The sequence below is a fragment of the Lontra canadensis genome, unplaced genomic scaffold (assembly GCF_010015895.1).
Source record: "Lontra canadensis isolate GAN:19392208 unplaced genomic scaffold, GSC_riverotter_1.0 scaffold100, whole genome shotgun sequence".
Taxonomy (NCBI): Eukaryota; Metazoa; Chordata; class Mammalia; order Carnivora; family Mustelidae; genus Lontra; species Lontra canadensis.
Genome location: NW_022631094.1, coordinates 3,807,492 through 3,826,267, shown reverse-complemented (window position 1 = coordinate 3,826,267; position 18,776 = coordinate 3,807,492). Strand labels below are relative to the sequence as shown.

At 42.6% G+C, this 18,776-nt stretch overlaps 1 protein-coding gene across 2 annotated transcripts in view; it reads left to right on the top strand.

Moving 5' to 3' along the window:
* Positions 1-2,795: 2,795 nt before the first annotated feature.
* The window catches only part of ITGB1 (integrin subunit beta 1), a 44,283-nt gene continuing 28,302 nt past the window's right edge, over positions 2,796-18,776 (top strand). The window contains exon 1 of one of the 2 annotated variants that reach the window (XM_032837904.1): positions 2,796-2,929. The gene's annotated coding sequence lies outside the window, so the exon portion shown is untranslated. The remainder of the gene's footprint in view (positions 2,930-18,776) is intronic. The other variant, XM_032837905.1, reaches the window with a different exon arrangement.

Here is an 18,776-nt window from a genome sequence, read left to right as displayed (position 1 = left end):
GCCAAAGATTGAAAAGCTTTCAAGTAATCATGGGGTGATTTGTGGCTTACTGAACAGGGTCATGGTGAGAGGGTAAGTCCCAAGACTGTTCAAAGTGCAAAAGAAATACAGCTATCCACTCTTGAAGCCAAAATTGACTTACTCACTCCCCATCTTGGATTTCATAATCATGGGATTAAATATAACCTGCTAGATCTAAAGGTCAGTAATCAAACTGTGATCCCACTGTTTAAAAGAGATAATCAAGTTCCTAAGCACCTTTAGTTTCTTTTGTGCCTCACTAAATATTAGTGGTTCCTTTCATTTTTGTAAGCCTATCCTTTAATCATACATGGAAGTAGGGATTAAAGGTAGATTGAAGGGAACCTCTGTATCCAACAGTCTTTGCCAGTGAGCAACATTGAAACTTCGCTTTGGAAAACAGTAGGTGAATAAAGATACATGGCCTTCCTTTTAAGATTTATTTATTCTAGAGAGAGAGAGAGGGGTAGGTGAAGAGAAGAGGGAGTGGGAGGGAGAAACCCAAGCAGATCTGACACTGAGTGTGGAGCCCCGACACGGGGCTCAATCTCATGACCCTGACATTAGGACCTGAGCCGAAACCAAGAGTCGGATCCTTAACCCAACTGTGCCACCCAGGTGTCCTGAATAGAGAGGTACATTTCAAGGAACATATAGTAGTATGGTGATGAAACTAAAGGAAAGACCAACTTTTAATTATCAGACATAACAACTTATGAGATGGAAGAAGACAACTGATAACTGGGAGACAGTATAGGTACAAATGTAATTTGTTTGAAAGTTAAGGTACCAATAGATATCCTATCATGATACGATCTAGCAGTGTGACTTACACTATTCCTACTTACTAGGACTTCCTGCTCAGCATAGTAAAACACACCAATCCTTTTTTTTTTAAGTAGTCATAAATTTCATAGTTAGCCAACTATTCATGAATAGTTATATGAAATCATCTGTACAGCATACTCCTGACCAATTACTGTTTTTCTCAGATAACATGTTTTTTTTTTTTTTAATTTCTCTTTTTTTTCAAGGCTCAGGAGTTCTGTACATAAATTGCTACTCACACTTCAGTTTAGCCAAATGTTCTAACCTGGCCCCAAGGGAGCAAAAGGACCTTTTATGCATTTATCAAATATTAGCTGAGCCCTTACCATGTGCCCTGGAACAGAGTTTGATACTGGGATTAGAGAGATGATTCAACTGCCCTTGAACTAATTTAGTTTAGGGTTGTACAAATCTAAACCTCATAATATTGTGTTGGCAAAGACTGCCTCCTCAAATCACACACAGGGAAAAAAATTCTGGGAAATGTAGTGCAAATCAATTCTGTTTCATCTTTGAACTTCAGTCTCCCATGTTGAGACCAGACTACTTCTGATTAATTTTGAACAGTGGTGTAACCAACAATACAAGAATCCCAAATTCTTTAAATCCAAGAATGTTGAGGTCTTGTGGCAGCTTTACTATTGGGATAGTAATACAGAAACATCATTTACCCTCCAGTCCTCCATTAAGTGGGAAAAATCGCGTTCATTTCTTCTTTAATCTCTTTAGAGATTATCTAACAGATTTGTTTTTCTGGTGAGCGAAATGCGAACTTTCCACAGGCAGGATTATTTTATTTTCTCTTACTTAAAATTGGCAGCCAAATGGGCATCTAGCTTCTAATTTCCTCCACGTGAAACACTACTTCTCGGTTTCACAAATCTTATTTGAACTCTATTCCCAGCAGGGTGCTGCGAGCTGGCCAGGTGGCAGGGCACAACATTTTCTGTTAAGGGGATGGCAGCTTGCCAGCAGCATATTCTGAATTACTGGGTTTCAGTATGATGTTGGGTGGTACAAGTTTCAATCCTCTTATCAAAATGTGTCCAGCCTGTCTCATAATGAATGTTTCCCTTCTCTTTCAAATGTTCCTTCTCCAGCACTCTTCTCCACCTACTACTAAAAAAAAAAAAAAAAAAGAAGAGAAACAGACACTCCATTCTTATGGAAGAGACTTTTCCTCCTATCGCTGTTCCCCTAAACGGATCTCCAGATTAATCTAACAAAAGCAGATCCCTCACTCACCAGTTTTTTTTTTTTTCTCTAAAACTTTCCTAAAAATCCATCTTCCTTGGCATCGCCCTCCTTCCTGTCTTCACCATTGCATAGACTCAAGTCAAGCAAACGATCGCTCCAGAAAACAGGGTTAACTTTAGCGAATTCCCTTCCGGAAGTGAAACGTTTTGGGCCCCACGAAGCCCGGTAGGGTAGGTGGCTGTCTGGGCTCCCGGGACAATCCCGGGCTAAAGGGACCTTTGGGTGTGGCTTTGGGAAAGTAGAATGTAAGCCGGGAAAGGAGTCCGGCCCCAGGTTCCCTGCGGCCCATCCCGTCTTCTCTCACAGGGGCCTGAGAGCTTGCCGGGGCCGTGCGGAGCCCTGGGGCTCACCCCAACGCTTCCGTCCCTTGGCAGGAAAGGAAACTGAGGCACGGCGAAGGCGGGCCGAGTCCCACGCCCCGCCCTCCGCGACTCCCCCAGGCCCTCTCGCCCCACTCCTTTGTCCAGGCCGCGGTCTTCCTGCCTCCTCCTCCGCCCCGCCGCCACCTCCTCGCCTCTGGCGCGGCTGACGCGTCCAAGCAGGAATGCGTTTCCGGAGGGAGAGCGCGGCGGCGGCGGCCTGAGGAGCAGGATCAGCCGCGCGGAGGAGGCGGTGCCGCGGTGGTCGTTTCCTGCCGGGAGGCGGCTCCGGGCCGCCGAGTCTCCTCCTCCCACCCCCGAGGAGGAGGAGGAGGAGCCGCCGCCGCAGCCCGCCGCGCCCGAGAGCCTGGAGGCCGCGCCAGCCCACGGGAGAGACCGAGCGGGAGCCGCGGAGCAGCAGGCCCGAGCCGAGCGCACCGGGGCCTGGACGCCGCCCGGAGAAAGTAGGCGCCTTGGGGGGGGGCGGGGCGGGCGGCGGCCGCGGGACTTCGGAGTGCCGCTGGCCCTCTGGCGGTCCCCGCGGGCCGGGCCCCGCGTGGGGGGGACGTCGGGGCCGGGTGGGCCGCCGGGGCCGGGGCGTGGGTGGGGGCGGAATGCTTGCCCTGGGGCGGCAGAGGAAGTCCGGGCGGGCGGCCGCGCTCCCGGCTTCTCCCGTGGCCCCTCTTGCCCTCCCCAGGCGCCGGCGGCCCGAAGGCGCGGAGCCAGCACTGCCGAGTTGCGAGGGGGGAGGGTCGCAGGCCTGGGCGCTGTCACGTCGGGGCCGGGGTCGGCGGAGGACCCGGGCGCGCGAGCAGCCCCTCGGACACCTGCCATTCGCAGCGAGCCTTCCCGGCTCGTGGCCTGGGCTCCGTGGCGCGGGCTGACCCCGCGCGGCGCCCAGGTTTTCGTCCTCGCCTCCGCCGCGCGCAGGTGAGAAGGCGAGTGGAGGCCTTTAGGACTTTGAACGAACCTTGACGGTTTCCCTTTGTTTCCCTTCCTGTCGCCGGCTGCTTTTCTCTGAGCACTGTTGAGTAATTCGCTTCCAACTTCCAGAAGTTGGGCCCAGCCTTCAGGGCCTGTGGCCTGGGATGAATTGTAGGGTGGGCCCTAACAAAAGTTGGAACCGTGGAGCCGCTAGGCAAGGAAGGCGCGGTGTTGGCATATATATATATATATATATACATATATATATACACACATATATATGTGTATGTATACATATATATATATATTTATTTATTTATTTTTTTTTTTTTTTCCGCTTAATGTTTATGAGGCCGCACTTGAGTGTGAGGTCCCTCAGCAGTGCGAGTCCCAGGCGCTCCGCAAGATTCAGTGCCCGACCCGCTCCTGGTGCCATCTTACTACGTGTCAATTCTTGGGCTTCCTAACAAGTTGTGGTTTTAAGAACACTAGTATTTTATGCCGAAGTCATTTTTATTTCACCAGATTTGTGCTTGGGAGTCGACAGTCTTGCACAGTAAACTACCCTCTTTAGGCTTCCATTTCCTCATCTGTAAAATGGGAACAAGAATATCCACATTAATAATAAAAGTAGCTATTATAGTAAGGACAGTGTGGGCCATGCTTAGCTCTAGGCACTTTACCTGTATTTTCTCATTTTATCCTGGAACCGATACAATGAGGTAGGTGCCATTTTTATCCCCATTTTACAAATGAAGAAACTGAGGCACAGGAATGCGATCATCCAGCTAGCGAGTAGAGAACCCATGGGGTCTAGCGGCTGAGCCCATGTTTGAACCTTCCATAACTACAGTATACTTGTGAAAATCCAATATAATACATAAAACAGTTCAGAGTCGAGTAGGTGTTCAATAAATATGACTTCTTTTCATCTATTCTTCATATATTAAAAAGATTTTTAGAAAAAACTCAGGATGTAATGGATAACATCATTAGCAAGGTTTCTTTGGGGCTCAGTCCACATAGATACTTATGTGGGTAAAATTACTGGGTGGTTATTTTTTGTTGTTTTGATGGTGCAAAAATAATGTGAAATGAATTTTGATTAGGCGTCTTTTTTAATGTATATCCTTAGGTTATATTAATAGACCACATTTAGAAATGATTAGGAAATTTTAGATGAAGTTTAGCTTATTCTATATTTGGGGACATCTACATCCAGAGGGGATAGGACATAAGAGTTCCACTACAGTGTTCATATTTTTAAATAGTTTTTGTTCATTGATCAATATTAGATGAGTGACTTAAGATAATGAAGTGATACACAGGAAACAGAAGAAACAAATCAGTAGTTTGGAGACAAGTCTCTGAGGAAAGAGCCATTAATTTATCCTAAAATTCGGTATAAAATGGAAGATGTTCTGAGAATGTTAGCTAAAAAGACAGGGGATGTGGTTAATACTTCTGTAAATAGAAAGCAAGTCAACTCCAAATTAAGGCATCTGTGTTGGCTTCACAGACCTGAAATACTGTTTTTGTAATGTTAACGTTTTTTAAAAGAATGCTAAATTCTATATTATAATTATTTTATGTTATAATACCTTCAATAATCGTATATGAAAAAGTATAGAATCAACAATTTTGAAAACTGCTAGATTTAGTAATTTTAACAATCATGTAGTTTTTCCTTAACTTCCTAGTCAGTATAATTAAAATCTGGCCCCAGTTTCCATCACTGAATGAATATGAAGTTCTATATTGTTAACGATAAATTCCTAACTCTGGAGCTTCTCTGGGGACATCTGGTCACTTTGTAATAGAATTAATCAGTTTAATGTGCTAGTTTTAATGGAATGCTTGCCACATAATAGCTTTATTGTTGGGATTCTTGCCAAATAAATTGTAGGGTACAGCATGGGGGGAGTAGTATAATAGTCTACCTCAGAAAAATATTTTTCTTTAATATTCAGTTGGTGCACTGGTCTGCTCCTAACTACACTCCTGGAATGATGAGATGAAACATCTTCTGCCTGTTCAAAGTTGCAGAACTTCTGAGTGCTGAGATTTTCAGTTTCTGAATGTGTAACAAGCCGAAAGTGTCTGAGGATTTATATGGACTCTTGTTAAATATAGAAGATTTCCCCACTCTGCATGGAAAGTTAGGATGCGTTAGGTTGTAGGTAGATCCCTAGAGGACTGTATTGTGCAAATGTGTAAATGTCTCTTGTTGTATTAACAGGTCTGTTCAAACTTTGGTTATATATTGTGGGATTTTTGTCTTTTTTTGTTGTAGTGGGAGTCTTGGGGAAGGGCGATGGGTTGACAGGGATAGGAGTAAGGAAGAGTATATTAGTCTTCAGCATCCTGAAATGGTAGCAGTATCTATAGATGTAGAAAGCTGAAAAAATACTATGGTATGTACTTGGGTTAAAGGAGGTGCAGTCCACAAAACCCAGAAGATTAGCAACCTTAGTGGGTAGGTGAAAAAAATGTGGTATCTCTTCTTTAGGAGCCGTGTGCAAAAGGAGCCAAACTGTACTCTTAAATTTCTCTTCTTTACAGAGATGGCTAATTGTAAGACTTACAGAGTTATGTTTATAAAATAATACAGAGTGAGTTTTTAGAAGTCACCTACCTTTAAACTTAATTTTTGGTTTGCGGTTTTTGATGGTAAGGTTAACTGTATTTAGCAAAATGCTAAATTGTGTATATCATCTTGAAATATGTATGAGTAAAAAGAAATGGCTTCAAATATCCATGCTACATACCTAAATAAACACACACACACCCCCCCATATAGATGTATATGTATATATGTTTTACTGACTGGACTAGTGTCATTATACATCTCTAAAGTACAGGTTCCTAGACCCCAGGGATATATAAAATGACTGATTGAAATATAGGAAGAAAATACAAGGGTTAATATCATATGTACATATATATACACACACATATATATACATATACATACATATATATACATATACATACATATTTTTAATCTTATTTAAAGTTTAAAATTTTTGTTATTTTTAATATCTTACTATATTGCTATAAAAATGTATTTTAACATAAATAAACACATACTTTGGGTATATGTTAGCTCAGAAATCTTTTCAGTGATACAAGCGAGTGATCAAAAAGCTTTGGAAGTCATTGGTGTAGGGGGTGCTTTGGGTGTGGATACAAGCACTACTGTATTCAGGAGGGAGAACTGATGAGACTTGATGTCTCAAGTAAGGGAGGCGAAAGATACCCAGAGTGACACAAGTTTCTGGTTAGGTGGTGTCATTTCCCAGGACAGGCAGTATGATCGCAACGGGGTGGTGTACTGGTTGACTCGAAGGAGGGGAAATAATGAATTTATAACGCCGAGTGTTTTTATTTTTTTATTTTTTTTTAAAGTTTTTATTTATTTATTTGATAGAGATCACAAGTAGGCAGAGAGGCAGGCAGAGAGAGAAGGGGAAAGCAGACTCCCTGCCGAGCAGAGAGCCCGAGGCGGGGCTCTATCCCAGGACCCTGGAATCATGACATGAGGTGAAGGCAGAGGCTTTAACCCACTGAGCCACCCAGGCGCCCCACGCCGAGTGTTTTTAAAAGTGACATTGGTAGAGATGTCCAGGAGCTCAGTTGAATACACAGATTATGAGCTCAGAACAAGAAGTCTGGTTGGGAGATTCAGATTCTGGGATTCTTAGTCTGTAAGTGCTAGTTGAAGCTCTGGGCTGCTGCTGAGAACACCAAAGGAGAGTATGCAGAGTGAAAGGGGGCCAGGCAGAAAGCCTGGGAACACTTATAAACAGTCTAGGACTGGTTGAAGGAAAAGGAATCCAGGAAAGCATTTCCTGCCCCCGTTTCTTTGAATTTCTAATTCCTTTGTGTGACAGTCTAGTGAGTGATTTGGGTCTTGGGGAGTTTTTTTCTGTGATTGACATGTTTGAGGTAAAGACAAAAAGACTTACTAGTCATTTTAGACTCATCATTAGAAGAGCTGTTTGATGTACTAAAGGCTTTGTGATTGGGAGGTGGTGAACCTGGGTTTCAGTGTAAGCTGTGCGGCTGAGTTCCTCTGTGACCTTGGCTGGAATACTTTGCCTTCTGGGGCTTTGGTTTCTGCAGCTACACCATCAAGAAGTGGTCTGTAGGTTTCCTTCATTCTGTCATTCTGTGAGTTTAAGGATAGCTACCACTCAACCCAGGCAGTGTGGAGCGCCCCTCTTCTCCCACGAGCATCCATTTTCTTGTGTCACCAGAGAGGAGGGGTGCTGTGGCAGGTTATTGCTTTAAGAAAACCTGCCCGCATTGACCAGCCACATCTATTATTGTGAGCTCTCGTCCGATGTAACTCTGCTGTGTGTTACCTTTTAATCCGTCAGTGTACTGAGTGCCAGTTATTTGAAAAATGCCGTGCTCAGTGGTTGTAGATCAAGCGGTTGACATGGACTTTGCTGTTGAGTATGTCGTCTAGTTAGGACAAGTTGTGTTTAATCTAGGGAAACATAACAAGTACCAAAGAATATTTTACACAAGGTACTATGCCAGATAATTTTCTGTAGTACATTTTGAGAAAAAGATCAGCCTTTGGCTTCAGTGGTTTTGGAATGCTTCATAAAGGAGCCTGGAATGGTATGAACAAAGATATGCACAATAGATGGGTGACCTGTTCCAAGGACAGTATAAGTAGAAGGCAGAATTCAGTCTAATTTAGCAAATATTGTTTAACAACTCGACGTGTGTGTGCTCGTGCACACATGTGTATGTGTGCAACAAGAATCTGTTGAAGGCCTGGGTTTTGTCCTCCCTCTAGTCTTGAAGTGGTTCACAGACATGAGTACAATTAGTTACGATAGAAGTTTGTATTATTGAGCATCGCTAAAACTGAGGGTTTGCCATTTACTATCCGAGACGCTTAAGAAGATGTTTTAGGGCCATAAAGAAAGGAGTAGTTAATTCTGCCTATTGTGGTTGGTAAAGAGATGAAGAGCCAGTGAAAGCCAAAAAAAGGAAGAAGAAGAAAAGTTAGCATCTGTATTTTACAGTAGGGAATGTAGTTTCAGTGGATGGGGACAGTATTTACGTGAAAAATTTATTAGGAACATTCAGTGTATAAATGTTTACTGGGTGAATATATGAGTAAACTTTCTTACTCTTTGTGAAACTCAGAATAGTAATTTAGTGGTGCTCAAATATTTTATAGTTAATGTATGATTTATTTCATACTATTATAGTGCTTCTCAGGAGGGGGTCATGGTAGGTCATACTTCATTGCTGGAGGAGGAGGTTTTAGTTTGAAAAAGTACGTTTGTTATATTAAGGAAAAAAACCAAAAAATACAACAGGGAATAGATTTGTACTTGTTAAAGGAGCACGGGTTTAAAATGATTGAAAACTGTTTATTTAGTAGTCACTCAGGTTCTTACCATTGGAAGCTGTGACTAGTGAATGAGTTGGAAAGCAGGAAGCAAATTCAGTAATTAAGTAAAATGTGATCAACAGATCACCATAAAAATATGTATTGCTAAGAGCTTTTACACTGATGATCATATTTTACTTTTGCAACAGTTCTGAGGTAGGTATTATTTCCAGCTTTGTGCTGTCTACAATGAGAAATTTGTTTCTCCCTATGTTAATTTTTAAAACATTTGTTATATATTTAAAATAGACCTAGCACTATGCTTGTTCCACTCTATAGGGCAGAGAGGAGCCGTGGCAAAAGGTATAGTCAAAAGTTACTAAACTTTTGATCAAGTAAGAATTTTGGGGTGATCCACCTAAAAGTAGATAAAATCACACAATTTGGGAACGTACTTTACAGTTCTCCTTAATTAAAATAATGTAGAACAGATGTTAAACAAGTGCTTTTTTGATACCATTACCAGGATGGTTAACGTGTTTTGCTAGCTCCATTTACAATTATCTTTATAAACTTAACCCAAAGTAAAATTTCTCAAACAAAACCATTACTAACCTACTCTTTTCTTCATTCAGGGAAGGGCAAAATCTGTAGCTGTAGCAGGTGTAGAGAAGAACAGCTCACTAGGTTGATTTGAAAAATATCAGTTGCTAGGTAATGTCCAGCGCAAGGGAGCTTGGAAGAATTAATTTGAGGCAAATTTCCATGCTCATTTTGAATCAGGCTTTAAAATACTATGGCTTGATAGTTTTGTTTCAAGTGTCTTCTTGTATTTTAAGTCTGTCCTTTAGACTTGAGTTTATTAATGCCCCCTCACTGAGTTTTTAGTTTAATACTTTTTTTTTAACCAGGTTAGCAGTTTATTATAAAAGGATGTATTTCATAAACAGCCAGAGGGAGGAGATGCATAGGGCAGCCACCGGAAGTGCCACTCTCCCCAGATCTCCTCAGTTCATTGGCTGGAAAGCTCCCAATTCTTTTTTTTTTTTTTTTTTCTCCCATTTTCACGTAGGTTCTCCTTTTTGAGGGGTGGTGGTAGTATACCAGTTACCTGTTTATGAGATCACTGTTGGCTCCATCGTGTTTCTGACTGGCTTGAATTACTTTGAATTCTGTGTGGTTTTTCTCAAGCATGTACTTTGTGTTGTGTTGTTCCTGTTCCTGGTATTTATGAGTTCTGTAAAGGATTTCAACTTAAGTTTCCTCCCTGAGTTCTGTACGCTTTTCCTCTAGTTTTATGATCTTACTGTTTTTGACTGATCCCTGTGAGACCTATTTGAGATTTTCTAAATTCCTTCAAGAGTATAATAAATTCATCTCAGTTTTCTCCTATTTGCAGATAAGATTCTTCACTTCCTTTCATTTTTTCTTCTGTAGAAGTTTTTCCTGATTAAGTTCTGCGCCCTTCCCCCCAACCGATTTATCTTTGAGGCGTTTTATGTGCCAACATGCAGTATATCCGTTCTTTATCTTTCCTGTGCACTTGTGGGCTGGATGGTGGGTGACGGTGATTGATCTTCCATATTCACGTTTCCTTGGAGAAGGTACGTAGACCAGTTCCTAGTGATGAATTTTGCTTCAGTCTGTTATTGTCATTTTCTTAAAATATCTAGTCCTGTTATGGGCTGTTCTCAGGTTTCAGATTGTTTTGTGAGCCTATTGCTTTGGAGCAGCCTAATCTTTGCCTTTGAGTTCATTGGCTTCAGGTGGATGTTGCTATTGGGTAAGAAAGAGTCAGTGATCTCAAAAAGCACGTTTTTTTTCTTCTGCAGGAGTAGTGAATTGTAGAAAGGTTTCTAGTTCAGACTGCTGTTCTGTAAGTTGTATCTTTGCCTTGGAGTACTTGGCCTTTTCTCTTTCTTATTTCCTCTTGTTTTTTCTTTCTTCTTCATCCTTTCTAAGTTTTGTTAATCATTAATTCTGCCTTCATATTTGGGTCATAAACACTTTCATGGTCACCAGCGCATACCTATTCCTGCCAGAGAGAGGGAAATAAAATGCTGAGTTCTAATTGTTCTTCCTCTAGGGGAAAGATGCTCTTGCCCCAGAGGAATGCATCCCCACACTCACCCTCAAATTTGATGGACTAGAGATAAGTGGGATTTCTGAGCACCTTCCATTTGGGCTCCCCATCTGACTGCCCTCTGTATGGGAAGAAGTGGGAAGAGCTGCATGTAAATTCTCTGAGGCTTTCAGTTTGGTTGTGTTGTTTTTATGCTCTGTATTGATTTTTTTTTTTTAAAGATTTTATTTATGTATTTGAGAGAGAATGAGTGAGAGATAGCATGAGAGAGGAGAAGGTCAGAGGGAGAAGCAGACTCCCCAAGTTTCTGGGAGCCCGATGCGGGACGAGATCCTGGAAGTCCGGGATCATGACCTGAGCGGAAGGCATTTGTTCAACCAGCTGAGCCACCCAGGCGCCCTGTATTGATTTTTAAATATTATTCTTTTATAGGACTGTTTTTTCCCTTTTAAGAGCAGATATAGAAAATAATGATGGTGGGACAGGCTTGGGATGAATACAACTGTGTTATATTTTTAGGAGAGATTTATGATATACCTCAATGTATTTATCCTAATCTTTTCTACTTTTAGGTGAAAAGATTTTAAAATGGTATGACATAAAAAAGGAAGCAAATTCTGTTGTCTAAAAGAGAGTATTTGAAAGGTAATAACCATTAACCTTTTTTATTAGAAACCTACTTCTATTGAAAGCTTGAGCTTTTGAATCAGACCTAGGTTCATATCCCAGCTTTGTCACTTAGTCTGGCTTTGTCTGCACAGTAGATTTGCAATAAGTATTTGCTGACTTAAATTTAATAAGTTGTGTTGAATAAAAATATACCGTTTTGCAAGGATTTGATAGGAAGAAATTTTTTGTGGATGACCTCTTTTTGTACTGGTTGGGTTTTCGGGACCTTATTTTAAAACTTGAAATAAATTTAACTCAACACATTTTTTTAAAGTAATTTTTCTCTAAAATGTAATTGTTCAATTTCTACAAATATAGGACTTTAAAGTTTCTAAAGATTTTATCTGTAGATGTAAAAGGAAATGCCATGTGAGTTACTTTCGGCAGTGTTAAAAATATTAAATACGTGTGTATTTAGAAGTTTGAATAGGACATAAAACCACACTTTGGTGAATAAAGGTGAGTTTAAAGTGGAGATTAAAATAATTCTGTACAGTTTTTGACCATGGGAACAATGCACACAGTTCAGGCTGTTAACCACTAAAACGAAATTGTTTGGAGGAGGTGCTTAAGATGATTTATTTTTTAAGGAATGAATTATGACCCCGTAGGTAAACTTGAATATGGTAAAAAGTAATACTAGGGTAAAACAACTCTGTAGAAATTGAGGCACCAAACCTATGGGTACACTCAATATTGTACTCCGTATTGAAATTTGCCAGCTAAATTAACTTTTCTTGGCCTCCATTTAGTTTGAAGGACTAAGAAACTCACAGAACATTATAAACCCTTTCTACTTTTATGCTGTGAGTCTATTCTCACACTGGAAGTTTGTTCTTTTTTATTTTTAAATAGTGACTTGAGTAGGCCTTCAAAAAATTAGAGTTTAATGAAGCACAGACCAGGTGATAGCTTGTATGTAATTCAGATGGTCTGATTTCCCTTCCACCAGTGTGACCCTGGAGAGGTTATTTTACCTCTCTGTAATTTGGTTTCCTCATCTGTAAGCCAAAGGTAATATCATTCATAACCACACAGAGGTACTTGGAGAAGATAGCTGTTAATTATTTTTATCATTATTGCTACTATTGTAGTCATTTGAAAGTGTTGAAATAAAAATGAGATAACTTTTTGTTACAAATGACCCTAAATCCTCAAAACTCAGTGTATTGTGTTATTCTTGTCTGTGCCTGCTGTATGCCTACTCTGGATCTTTAAGCATACCAGGCTTCCTCTTTTTCTTTGTAGTCTTCAGGGGCAGCCACCCATGGCTGGAATCCCACGGGTACGATTCACCTTTTTAGTAGTAAGAGGTCTTTTCCGGGAAGTTTCCTTTCTTTAGCCTCTCCTCTTTATTTCCCCTAGACAGAAGAAGCCTCAAGTCATTCTCCTATATTTCTATTAGGTATGTCATCTCCTACCATGATCTCTTTTTTTAAGGTGGTCTCTGATACTTATGTTCAGAATTATCTGTATTTTGTCTAATGTAGTAATAGAAAACACTGAGATTCTGCTGTTCTTATTATTTTACATATAAATTGTTAGAAAGCACATTAATTAGAATAATCCTTCCTAGATGTAGAACATAAAATAAGGCTCTAATTATATTATTAATATAATTGGTGTCTAATATGATAGCATCTGATTAAACCTTATTGTCATACAGTATAATGACGTTTTGATACTGTATCCAAATAAGTATCTGAGTGGCTATAACAATGAACATTAATCTTGTTTATAGTTGTTTTATTTCTAATGTGTATTCTTTCTTCTAGATCTTGTTTCTCCCCTAAGTGCATGAATCCAAAATTTTTTGGTTACGATTATGGTTGAAAAAAAGCAAAACTTTCAAATTAAGTTACTTCAGAGATTTGCATCCAGGCATTCTGGCTCCAAGTTGGTGCCCTCAGCTGTGTGCTACCATGTTATGATACACTGCTTGCCCTCCTTAAGCTTCCTGGTTTCGTTTTTGTTGTTTCTTGGATACCTTGGAATATTTTCAGTCAACTTTATCTTTAGTGTCTTTATTAAATAGTAAGATAATGTGCTCAATATAGAGAGAACACCGAGTGCTGACTTCTAGGGGAGATGGCAATTCATAAGTCAGCCTCACGCATCTGTAGTCGATGGATAAGAGCTCCTTGTATCTTAAACACTGAATTTTGAAAACAAAGATTGTTTATATTTGATTTAGTGTGTGTATCTGACTTAAATCACCTCCCCAGTTCTTGCCATCATTGGGAGTCTTCAAGAATACAGGCAGGTAATACCTCTCATATTCTGGCCTAGCAGTTTCCTTGCCTTTTTCAACTCCGGTTGCCTTCGAGCGCTGTGCGAGAGACCTCCGCTGTCCTTCTCACCTCCTCCTGGCCTCTTCTCTGATTGCAGCCACTGCCGCTGTGTTGTGACTCACTTTGGCTGACTGCATCTTGCCTCAGGTTCCTCCTGGGCGTTCTCTTGGGTGATGGTCAGGCGAGAAGCTGGTGCAGACTTGTGGGCAGATGCCCCGTAGTTCTTGGAAGCGTGGGGGAAGTGAGTGCCCCTTGGGCAGACTTACCTGTGGGGACTGGAATTAGTAAATGGACTTCTCCACATTGACCCTCCTCTGGACAGACTCTCTGGGCACTTCTCAAGACTTCTCAGCCAGGTCAAGCCCCCAGGGACGCCCATGGCAAAGAAGTCTCCTGAATTGGCAGTCTTGGTTCACTCTTTTCAGTATCTGTGTCTTTCCCCGGGGTCACCTTTGTATAAAAATCGCCTGCAGGCCTGTTTCTTCTCAGCCTCTGCTTTCAGAAGGAACTGTGGCTCAAGTAATTGCCCATAGCTTATCCTCGCTTAGAACTTTTTACCTGTCTCTGCAGTGTTAAATCCGTCCTTCCTTTTTGGCTCTGCCCTCCCCTGTGTGCAGGAGCCCCTTTTTCTCTCACCTACCTCTCCTGATCTCTAGTCCTTTGCCTCTGTCCTCTTCTGTGTTGTTAACTGTCAGCACAGCCAGTCCGCCTCCCCGCCCACCCGCACTTGCCTTGGAAACCAATGGATTAATTCAGTGAGTTCCAGTGGGAGTCTGAGGATCTGTGGGAGGTGTCTCAGGGATTTGAGCTACAGAACTGGTAAAAAATGTTGTGTTTTTGTGCTGATAATTATGGCAATAAGCAGCCAACATCTGGATTATCTGGTTGACTACCTTGTAACCGAGTTGGCATTATTTTGGTGCCGAGTTTTATTTGTATGTGTAAGTTAATCTTGGTTCATAACATATAAGAGCCAGGACCATGAAGCATTTTATGTCTGGTTTTAAGTTGGCTGTATATACCTAAATTAATTGAAAATTGGTATTACTAGGGTGTCTATAGTAACTGTTTTCTATTTAAAGAGAGTCTGCAAAATAATTCTGAGAAACTCTTCTTTGCTGGGCTTCTGAGTAATGTTGGAAAAAAACATCATACAGTTTAATACAATTCAGCAAAAATTTCTGAACATTGACTTTGTGCCAAGTGGTTCTGGTGCTTGCTGTCTCAGAATAAGACACACCAAGGCCCTGTCTTCTTGAAGTCTGGAACCCATCAGGAAAGATGGGGGTGAACGGGTCGTTCCCAGTGAGAGGAGTGGTGGTGCCTTTGTAAGTCCGGGCCCTGAGTGCCGCTCTGCCACGCCGCCACCTGTACCCAGGACCTCCCCCCTGGAACCCCACCTCCTCCCCGCCCTGTAGTCATCCTGGCTCTGCTTTCAGAACAAACCTAGGCTGTCTTGGCCTGCACCGACCGAGAGAAGCACCTCTCTTCAGGCTCACGCACTCCCTTGTGGGCTGGATGCTGTCCTCTCTGCTCTGAGGACACCCCGGGCTCCATCCAGGTACCTACCCTCTCTTGGGTCCTCGCCTCGTGAGCTCGCCTCTTTTCCCGAGTATTCTTTTCTTCACAGCCTCCTACTTTCATAGTTTCAGTTGCTGCCTCTGTGGCAGCCATTCTGGGGTAATCCGTCATCTCTAACTAACCCTGATTTATCTCCTGAGATCAAGACCTGTGTCTTACCTTCCTGTAGGTAGCCTTCCTAGAAGTCCCTCAGGCATCTCACCTTCCTGGGTTCTAAAACAAAGGCATTATTTGCTCCTCTGACATCATTCTCCTTCTGCCTTCGTTGTTTGAAAGGGGTGATTCCTTTTCCAAGCTGTGCTGCCTCCTAATCCCACAGTTGTCTTCTCATCCTCGTGCACTGCTGCTCTGTGCCTTCAGATGTTTGCTGAGCCCCGGCAGGGAAAGCAGGCCTTGTTTTGCAGCTCTTAGCTTGATGTTTATCCTCTGCCTCGCGGAGTTCTGTCATGTCTGTATCGCGTGCTACCCTGGCCCATTTGTTCCCCCAGTTTCCTTGCTATTTACAAAGTAGAATCTAAACCCTTTGAGCAGGGGTGGCCTTGAAGGCTCTCTGTGACCCAGCTCCTCCTACCTCACTTACAATATAAGTCTCAGAAGTGCTTAAGTATGTTAAGATTCTTTTCAGCCTTCATGATTTTAAGATTCTTAAAATTTATTTTAAGATTATAATGTAATTTTTACTTATTGTAGAAAATTACAGGGACAAAATAATCATCCCACAGACCAGCTTAAACTATAACGTGTGTATATATATATATATATATATATGTATATATATAAAATACAGATACATATTTTTAAAAGTATTTACTTATTTGACAGAAAGGAGACAGGGAGCACAAGCAGGGGGAGGGGGTGAGGGAGTGGGAAAAGCAGGCTCCCCACTGAGTGGGGAGCCTAACGTGTAGCTCCATCCCAGGAGCCTGAGATCATGACCTAAGGCAAAGGCAGACGCCCAACTGACTGAGCCACCCGACGCCCTTAAATATATTTTTTCTAACCTTTTTTTCTGTGCAGATAGAGTGAGACAATCCCAGTTGGGTTGGGGGTGGAAGTGTGGGTCACCAAGCATGTATGTTTAGAAATGAGATTGGAAAGAAGTTACTGTAATTCTTCCTAGGACTCCACGGCTTTGCATATACAAACCTCTTGCTTGGAACATTTCTCTTCATCTGTCTGCCTGTTTTGCCAAATCCGTGAAGCCACTGAACTTGGCCAGGCCGATTTTGGTGTCCTCAGTGCACTTTTTCCTTATTTTCATTACAGAAACTGTCACGTCATATTGTAATCATTTGTATTTTTGCCTGAATGGAAAATTCCTTGAGACTGATTTTTGTTTCTCCAGATTGGGCACAGAATCTGACAAAGTTGGCTGAGGAAGAACTTCCAGAGAGGTGGAGGAGAAACCAGGAAAGCCCGAGGGAACAGAGTGGGTTAAGAAAGAATGGTGAAATGGATTAAGTGCTGTGTGTAGATTCTGTGCATGGGAAATGGATGTATCTCCCCAGGTGACCTACTGTAGGCAGTCACGGCATTTTTTGCCTGAATGAATGAATGCAGAGAGTAGTGGAAGGCCTGGAAGGTTATTTTTTTGCACGAGCAGTTTCACATGCATGGTAGGAAGTGGACATCAATTACAGCCAGTTGGGGACGGAGTAGGAGATTATAAAGTGGAGAACAACGTAGATAACTACAACAGTGTAGACAACCTTTGAAGATAGGATCAGGATAATGCCTTGGAGGCATCTCTCCCTGCCAGCCCTTCACGTTCTGAGGAGTACCCATGGTAGGAAACTACTAAGCTGGGGAATCAGAGGAGAACAGATTCCGCCTACTGAGCCTGTGGGCTTTAGGTGCCCGGGTGGGCATCCAGGTACATCTGAAGCAGATGTTGCCTCAATCACACTTGGAGAAGAGCTGCCTTAGGAGGAAAGGCTGCGGGGAGCTCTTGGTGCATCCTCCTTCTTGCCCCACATGCAGGAGGAGCGTCCAGTACCTTCAGGGACTGTCCTCATTGACTGGGAGGCTGCTGTCTCCTGTGCCGCGTCCTCTGCACAGCCTGCTGTCCTCTCCTCGGCCACCGCTAACCCAGTTTCTTCCCAGCCTCATCCTCGCTGCTCTTTATTCTTCTTTGCTGTCTTCTTCTGTCTCCACTGGTCTCTCTGCTTCCTGGAGGGAAAGCCTGGCCTTTTATAGGCGTCACCAGCCAATGACGGTGCTGTCTGTCTCTTGCCAGTGTGCTGACCAGTCCCAGGAGAGTTGACAAGTGTCCCTGTTCTTAGCGGCCGCCCTGTTCTCTCAGCTGCTCTTCCACACTAAAGCCTTGTTTTGCCTGCCTCTGGGTTTGGGGCCTTCCAGAGCAAGGGAGTTTCAGAAGGCTAATCTTCGACTCATCAAGGTTTACAGGAGGAGGAGAAGACGGGCGTTTAAAGTCTGTTTTAAAGGTGGGTGGCCTAAGGTTGTGAGGCTGCCTAAAACAGTGCTGCTCTTATCTCCTAACTCTGTCTTCATGGTGATTCTCTGAGTTGTGTAATATTTTAAAACGTTTTTCAAAGCAGTGTAGGGCCCTTGAAGTAGCCTGAGGAGTGTCCTGAAGAACCGTACCAGCCCATATATGGGACGAATATTTATTCTGTTTCTTTTGTGTGAAAACTGCCGGATGATTCATTCATCACAGTCTTCATGTTCCAGGACCTTTTTGTCATAACTTTGGAATTGGTAATGTTATTTGAATTGCTTAGAATTTGAGTCTAATGGATTTATTGCATATAAACCTGTTGGAGAGGCCATACAAGGCAAACTGTAGGCATGTCCCACTTCTATGACACTCTGCACAGTTACGGTCTTTTGGATGCAGTTACAAGTGGTGCGTAAGCAAAACTGTAGGCTCGCTGCATAGCGGGACTTGCTGCTCTGAGCAAGTGTAGAGCGTGTGGTTACGTAAGTTACTCTCACTCTTCTTCTCTGGGAAGCCAGCAGAGAAAGCTTAAACATTTGACAGCAGAAGAGGCACAGGAATCTGGGGTGCTCTGAGCACAGCTTTGAAGCACTCTTTGGGAGTTGTGGGAATAGCATCTTAGAATGGAAGTTTTTTTTCTTTTTATGATTTTTTTTTATTTTGACAGAGAGCACAGGCAGGCAGAGCAGCAGGGAGAGGGAGAAGCAGCCTCCCCGCTGAGCAAGGAGCCTGATGTGGGACTCGATCCATCACAGAACCCTGGGCTCATGATCTGAGCGGGAAGGCAGCCACTAAACCACTGAGCCACCCATGCGTCCCTGTCTTCTTCTTCTTTTTTTTTTTTTTTTTTTCAAATTTAGTGTGAGAGAGCAGTGGGGAGGGGCAGAGGGAGAGAGACTGGCAGATTCCCTGCTGAGCATGGAGTCCCACCCATGCCGTGCTGAAT